This window comes from Nomia melanderi, unplaced genomic scaffold, assembly GCF_051020985.1.
Source record: "Nomia melanderi isolate GNS246 unplaced genomic scaffold, iyNomMela1 scaffold0532, whole genome shotgun sequence".
NCBI classification, from domain to species: Eukaryota; Metazoa; Arthropoda; class Insecta; order Hymenoptera; family Halictidae; genus Nomia; species Nomia melanderi.
In genome coordinates, this window is record NW_027475646.1 from 1 (window position 1) to 7,500 (window position 7,500).

Here is a 7,500-nt window from a genome sequence, read left to right on the forward strand (position 1 = left end):
GACACGACAAACACACACCATGGGGCGACCGACGCGTTCGTTTCAACGCTTTCGCACAAAGTCGGCGGCGGTTATATATTTATATCATTATATTCCGGCGGACGGGACGCGACGTTCGAAAGCCTCGCCAAAGAGGAGCTCCTGCCTCTTCCTCTCTCTTTTCTACGAGAAAAGATAAACGTATTTTACGGGGATACGGAAACGTTACCACGTGGTGTCACACACGATCGTCCGTCTCTTCTCTATAGCAGAAACCGATAAAAATACACCTCCCGAAAGAGAGTATATGGTGATTCTTTTTATATATATATATTTCGAAATACAACTGAACGTGGCGGAAGCGCACGGTGGTGGTCCAGCGAGGACACGCGACGACGGGGAATAAGAACTATTCGACCCGTTACGAATACGCATGCTCGTCCCGCACGATTTTAACACACACCGTGTTTTTCTCCAGTCGTCAAAGCGTTCGTGCGTCGAATTCGAAAAATAAAAAAAAAAGAAAAACACCTTTTCTCTCTCTCGGGGTAAAAGAGTCGATGTGTATTGTGTATAAAGGTTCTGCGAGAAGTCTCGTTTTGACGTGTGTTCCGCCGATAACGACGATCCTCCGAAACGGGGATACAGAAACGTTACACCTCACAACACGATCTCCGTCTCTTCTCTATAGCAGAAACCGATAAAAATACACCTCCCGAAAGAGAGTATATGGTGATTCTTTTTATATATATATATTTCGAAATTCAACTGAACGTGGCGGAAGCGCACGGTGGTGGTCCAGCGAGGACACGCGACGACGGGGAATAAGAACTATTCGACCCGTTACGAATACGCATGCTCGTCCCGCACGATTTTAACACACACACCGTGTTTTTCTCCAGTCGTCAAAGCGTTCGTGCGTCGAATTCGAAAAATAAAAAAAAGAAATACACCTTTTCTCTCTCTCTCGGGGTAAAAAGAGTCGATGTGTATTGTGTATAAAGGTTCTGCTGCGAGAAGTCTCGTTTTGCCGTGTGTTTCGGTAACGACGATCCTCCGAAACGTACATCTCATTCGTAAGAGAGGAAGAAAACAATCTCCCTGGGGCCAGTCGGTAATATACCGACATACGACGTGTCGTGCACATCCGTCTCACGCACGGTATACAAAATATGAATAAAACGTGTGTAGTCTCTCTCTCTCGACTTCTTAATATTTTCTTTCACCTCTGACGCATCATTTCAGGTGACGTCGGGAGCGCGGGAAAAAAAATTTTTCTAAACACACGAAACCGTTCATCTCACGAACAGCCGAAAAAGTTGTCGCTCAGATCCATATCGCAGTGGAGCGGTATCCGCGGGCGGTCGTAATTGAACGACGCACGACGCCGCGAACACTCACGCGAGTCCATACAAACGATTCCGATCGTTTTGCAACAACTAGAACGTACACTGTCCGTGAAATTCACAGAATTTTCGCGTGTCCGCGACAAACGCCGACGAGACACCCATCGTTCGCTCGTACGTAGCATCCTTCTCTTAACCCGACTCAGAGACGTTCTTTGCGCCCTTCGGTAAAAAAACGTTCGATCCGAAGAGGTGAACGACGGCGGGGATTTGACAGAGCTACGCAAGCAGTGTATGGTACGTAAACGACCCTCAGCCAGGCGTGGTCCAGGAATTGTATCCGTGGACCGCAATGTGCGTTCGAAATGTCGATGTTCATGTGTCCTGCAGTTCACACGTTGACGCGCAATTAGCTGCGTTCTTCATCGACCCACGAGCCAAGTGATCCACCGTTCAGGGTAATCGTATAAATTTTATATTTCACATATATAATTTTATTCTCACTTGTTCGACCTAATATCTCTCTTCTTTCAAAGAGAAGATAAAAGTTGATACCTGAATCTCCGACCAGCGCGCGAAGGAGATTCAGGCGTCGCCTTGGAGACGACACCGAAGCCTTTCGAGACGAAAAACGTTCAAGTAATATGTATATATTTCTCGACGTTCCGGGCGTATAGTGCATTCAAAAACCCGCGAAAGACGCAGAAGACTCGCACGCGTGGAAACGACGGGGATATATTTTGTATCCTACCCGATACTGAATCCATCGCGTGCAGTCGACCCTCGCGTTCTTCCGATCAGACGCATCTATTGTTGCGCGCATGTTTTCGCGTCGCATCGCGCGAAACGTTGCACGAATCGTACCGATCGATCGATTGAAAGCAAATAATGAAAAAAGACTTCACAGCTGGCTCTTTGCCGGTCATTCGTCCCATGTTATCTCTTGCCGCGAAATTGGCGCGCAAGAGTTGGGTGTCAGACGCGCGGCTTTAAAACGAGCTTCACGGCCGGTCCCTTCGTTACCGCTTTCGTTCTTTCTCTCGGAACGACCATGAACGAACACGACGAGCGACGCTACGGCATACACACGTCCACGGATTCGATTAAAAAAACAGACTTCACAGCTGGCTCTTTGCCGGTCATTCGTCCCATATTATCTCTTGCCGCGAAATTGGCGCGCAAGAGTTGGGTGTCAGACGCACGGCTTTAAAACGAGCTTCACGGCCGGTCCTCTCAATTCCGTGTACGGTACACGCAAGATGCGGGTTCCACTTCCAGACTACCCGGTCCCTTCTCTCTACGAGAATCGATAGTAGAAGAACGGCTCGAAAACGCGTCTCAGAGACTAGGGGAAAAGAAGCGGTATGCGAGCGAAACGAAAACGCATTATGGAAACGTCGCGAAACAATGTTCGACGGTTGCTCGGTTCCAATCGTGCGGCCGTTTCAATTTCTCGTGCGCTTCACCGTCCCTCCGTAACTCTGGCCGATCGCGTATACCGAAGAGCCGACACGCGCAAAAACCACAGGCATTGTATACTGTGTATATATATATATATATGTTACAGTCACAGCCTTCGCGCGTTTTACTCTCCGACGCGGGGTTTCCACGACGAAAGAGAGACAGTTTCGTGGCGGGTGACTCGGCCGAATCGCTACGACGGGTATTTCTATTATAGAACGAATCATCGCCACCCTTTACCAGTGCCCGACGAAGGAATCACAAGGTCATCTGGAGTTTACAATGCCAGCGACGGTAATTCCAACGAAGACCCGATAAGTCAACTCATCGTTCTATTTCTCCCCGTACAGAAAAGCGAATCGACGCTAATGCACCTCGCGCAAGCACGAACGTTCTCTTCGCGTGGATCGTCCCATCGTCCAAAGATGTAAAGACGCATTGGAGATCGTGGTCTCTGGCGGGCTCATTGCACGCCCCACTGCATATCTTTCCTCGAATCGAGAATGATTCGTCCACTAAGGCTGCGAAACTACGCGTCGAGGAAACTAGGGGAAAGAAGCGGGATGCGAGCGAAACGACAATACATTATGGAAACGTCGCGAAACAATGTTCGGCGGTTGCTCGTTTCCTCCTGCGGACGTTTCATTGCTCGGGCGCTTCACGTCCCTCCGTAACCTTCGCGCGATCGCGTGCCCCGGAGAGCCGGCAACCGGTGAACCACAGGCGTATAAACTATAGTCTTCTATAGCAAGCCTTCGGCGGTTACTCTCCGACGCGGGGATTCCACGACGAGAGAGAATTTCGTGGCGGGTGACATCGGTCGAAACGCTACGACGGGTATTTCTATTATAGAACGAATCATCGCCACCCTTTACCAGTGCCCGACGAAGGAATCACAAGGTCATCTGGAGTTTACAATGCCAGCGACGGTAATTCCAACGAAGACCCGATAAGTCAACTCATCGTTCTATTTCTCCCCGTACAGACAAGCGAATCAACGCTATCGCACCTCACGCATGCACGAACGTTCTCTTCGCGTGAATCGTCCCATCGTCGAAAGATATAGCCGCTTGGAGATCGTGGCCCATCAAGTTCTTCCGTAACTCCTGCGCGATCGCGTACCCCGGAGAGCAGGCAACCGGTGAACCACAGGCGTATAAACTATAGTCTTCTATAGCAAGCCTTCGCGTTTACTCTACGACGCGGGGATTCCACGACGAGAGAGATTTTCGTGGCGGGTGACACGGCCGAATCGCTACGACGGGTATTTCTATTATAGAACGAATCATCGCCACCCTTTACCAGTGCCCGACGAAGGAATCACAAGGTCATCTGGAGTTTACAATGCCAGCGACGGTAATTCCAACGAAGACCCGATAAGTCAACTCATCGTTCTATTTCTCCCCGTACAGAAAAGCGAATCGGCGCTATCGCACCTCACGCAAGCAGGAATGATCTCTTCGCGTGGATCGTCCCATCGTCGAAAGATGTAAGACGTACAGAAATCGTGGTCCATCACGATTATTCGTAACTCTCCGAGTCGCGTATCTGAGAGTAGGGCAAACGGAGAACCACAGGCATAAATAATACTATATATTTCTTATATAGTTAGCCTTCGCGTTTTACTCTCCGACATGGGGATTCCACGACGAGAGAGAGTTTCGTGGCGGGTGACTCGGCCGAATCGCTACGACGGGTATTTCTATTATAGAACGAATCATCGCCACCCTTTACCAGTGCCCGACGAAGGAATCACAAGGTCATCTGGAGTTTACAATGCCAGCGACGGTAATTCCAACGAAGACCCGATAAGTCAACTCATCGTTCTATTTCTCCCCGTACAGAAAAGCGAATCGACGCTATCGCACCTCGCGCGAGCACGTAACTACTCTTCGCGTGGATCGTCCCATCGTCGAAAGATGTAAGACGCACGGAAATCGTGGCCCATCAACGTTTTTTTGTAACTCTGCCGATCGCGTATCACAGAGCCGAGACGCACATACCACAGGCGTATAATACCGTTTTCTTTCGTATGGTAAGCCTTCGCGTTTACTCTTCGGCGCGGGGTTTCCACGTCGAGAGAGACTTTCGTGGCGGGTGACATCGGTCGAAACGCTACGACGGGTATTACTATTATAGAACGAATCATCGCCACCCTTTACCAGTGCCCGACGAAGGAATCACAAGGTCATCTGGAGTTTACAATGCCAGCGACGGTAATTCCAACGAAGACCCGATAAGTCAACTCAACGTTCTATTTCTCCCCGTACAGAAAAGCGAATCGACGCTGTTGCACCTCACGCAAGCACGAACGTTCTCTTCGCGTGGATCGTCCCATCGTCGAAAGATGTAAGACGCACGGAAATCGTGGCACATCACGTGTTTTCGGAACTCTGTCGACCGCGTATCTCAGAGACGACGCGCGCGAACCACTGGCATATACTATTATATATCGCGTTTTACCCTCCGACGCGGGGATTCCACGACGAGAGAGAGTTTCGTGAGCGGGTTGACTCGGAAGAAACGCTACGACGGGTATTTCTATTGTAGAACGCATCATCGCCACCCTTTACCAGTGCCCGACGAAGGAATCACAAGGTCATCTGGAGTTTACAATGCCAGCGACGGTAATTCCAACGAAGACCCGATAAGTCAACTCAACGTTCTATTTCTCCCCGTACAGAAAAGCGAATCGACGCAATCGCACCATACGCGTGCACGTAAACAACTCTTCGCGTGGATCGTCCCATCGTCGAGAGACGTAAGTTTTCATAGTATGAATTCGCGTTTTACTCTCCGACGCGGGGATTCCACGACGAGAGAGAGTTTCGTGAGCGGGTTGACTCGGAAGAAACGCTACGACGGGTATTTCTATTATAGAACGAATCATCGCCACCCTTTACCAGTGCCCGACGAAGGAATCACAAGGTCATCTGGAGTTTACAATGCCAGCGACGGTAATTCCAACGAAGACCCGATAAGTCAACTCAACGTTCTATTGCTCCCCGTACAGAAAAGCGAATCGACGCAATCGCACCATACGCGTGCACGTAACAACTCTTCGCGTGGATCGTCCCATCGTCGAGAGACGTAAGTTTCCATACTATGAATTCGCGTTTTACTCTCCGACGCGGGGATTCCACGACGAGAGAGAGTTTCGTGAGCGGGTTGACTCGGAAGAAACGCTACGACGGGTATTTCTATTATAGAACGAATCATCGCCACCCTTTACCAGTGCCCGACGAAGGAATCACAAGGTCATCTGGAGTTTACAATGCCAGCGACGGTAATTCCAACGAAGACCCGATAAGTCAACTCAACGTTCTATTACTCCCCGTACAGAAAAGCGAATCGACGCAATCGCACCATACGCGTGCACGTAACAACTCTTCGCGTGGATCGTCCCATCGTCGAGAGACGTAAGTTTCATAGTAAGCCTTCGGCGTTTTACTCTCCGACGCGGGGATTCCACGACGAGAGAGAGAGTTTCGTGAGCGGGTTGACTCGGAAGAAACGCTACGACGGGTATTTCTATTATAGAACGCATCATCGCCACCCTTTACCAGTGCCCGACGAAGGAATCACAAGGTCATCTGGAGTTTACAATGCCAGCGACGGTAATTCCAACGAAGACCCGATAAGTCAACTCAACGTTCTATTTCTCCCCGTACAGAAAAGCGAATCGACGCAATCGCACCATACGCGTGCACGTAAACAACTCTTCGCGTGGATCGTCCCATCGTCGAGAGACGTAAGTTTTCATAGTATGAATTCGCGTTTTACTCTCCGACGCGGGGATTCCACGACGAGAGAGAGTTTCGTGAGCGGGTTGACTCGGAAGAAACGCTACGACGGGTATTTCTATTATAGAACGCATCATCGCCACCCTTTACCAGTGCCCGACGAAGGAATCACAAGGTCATCTGGAGTTTACAATGCCAGCGACGGTAATTCCAACGAAGACCCGATAAGTCAACTCAACGTTCTATTACTCCCCGTACAGAAAAGCGAATCGACGCAATCGCACCATACGCGTGCACGTAACAACTCTTCGCGTGGATCGTCCCATCGTCGAGAGACGTAAGTTTCCATACTATGAATTCGCGTTTTACTCTCCGACGCGGGGATTCCACGACGAGAGAGTGTTTCGTGAGCGGGTTGACTCGGAAGAAACGCTACGACGGGTATTTCTATTATAGAACGCATCATCGCCACCCTTTACCAGTGCCCGACGAAGGAATCACAAGGTCATCTGGAGTTTACAATGCCAGCGACGGTAATTCCAACGAAGACCCGATAAGTCAACTCAACGTTCTATTGCTCCCCGTACAGAAAAGCGAATCGACGCAATCGCACCATACGCGTGCACGTAACAACTCTTCGCGTGGATCGTCCCATCGTCGAGAGACGTAAGTTTCATAAGTAAGCCTTCGGCGTTTTACTCTCCGACGCGGGGATTCCACGACGAGAGAGTGTTTCGTGGCGGGTGACTAGGCCGAAACGCTACGACGGGTATTTCTATTATAGAACGAATCATCGCCACCCTTTACCAGTGCCCGACGAAGGAATCACAAGGTCATCTGGAGTTTACAATGCCAGCGACGGTAATTCCAACGAAGACCCGATAAGTCAGCTCATCGTTCTATTTCTCCCCGTACAGAAAAGCGAATCGACGCTATCGCACCTCGCGCGAGCACGTAACAACTCTTCGCGT

General features: G+C 49.9%; 1 non-coding gene across 1 annotated transcript; it reads right to left on the reverse strand.

Annotated features, from left to right (window-relative positions):
• Positions 1–1,631: 1,631 nt before the first annotated feature.
• On the reverse strand, positions 1,632–1,786 carry LOC143176410 (5.8S ribosomal RNA). The gene has a single exon (XR_013000962.1). It is a non-coding gene; the product is annotated as a 5.8S ribosomal RNA (ribosomal RNA).
• Positions 1,787–7,500: the final 5,714 nt, after the last annotated feature.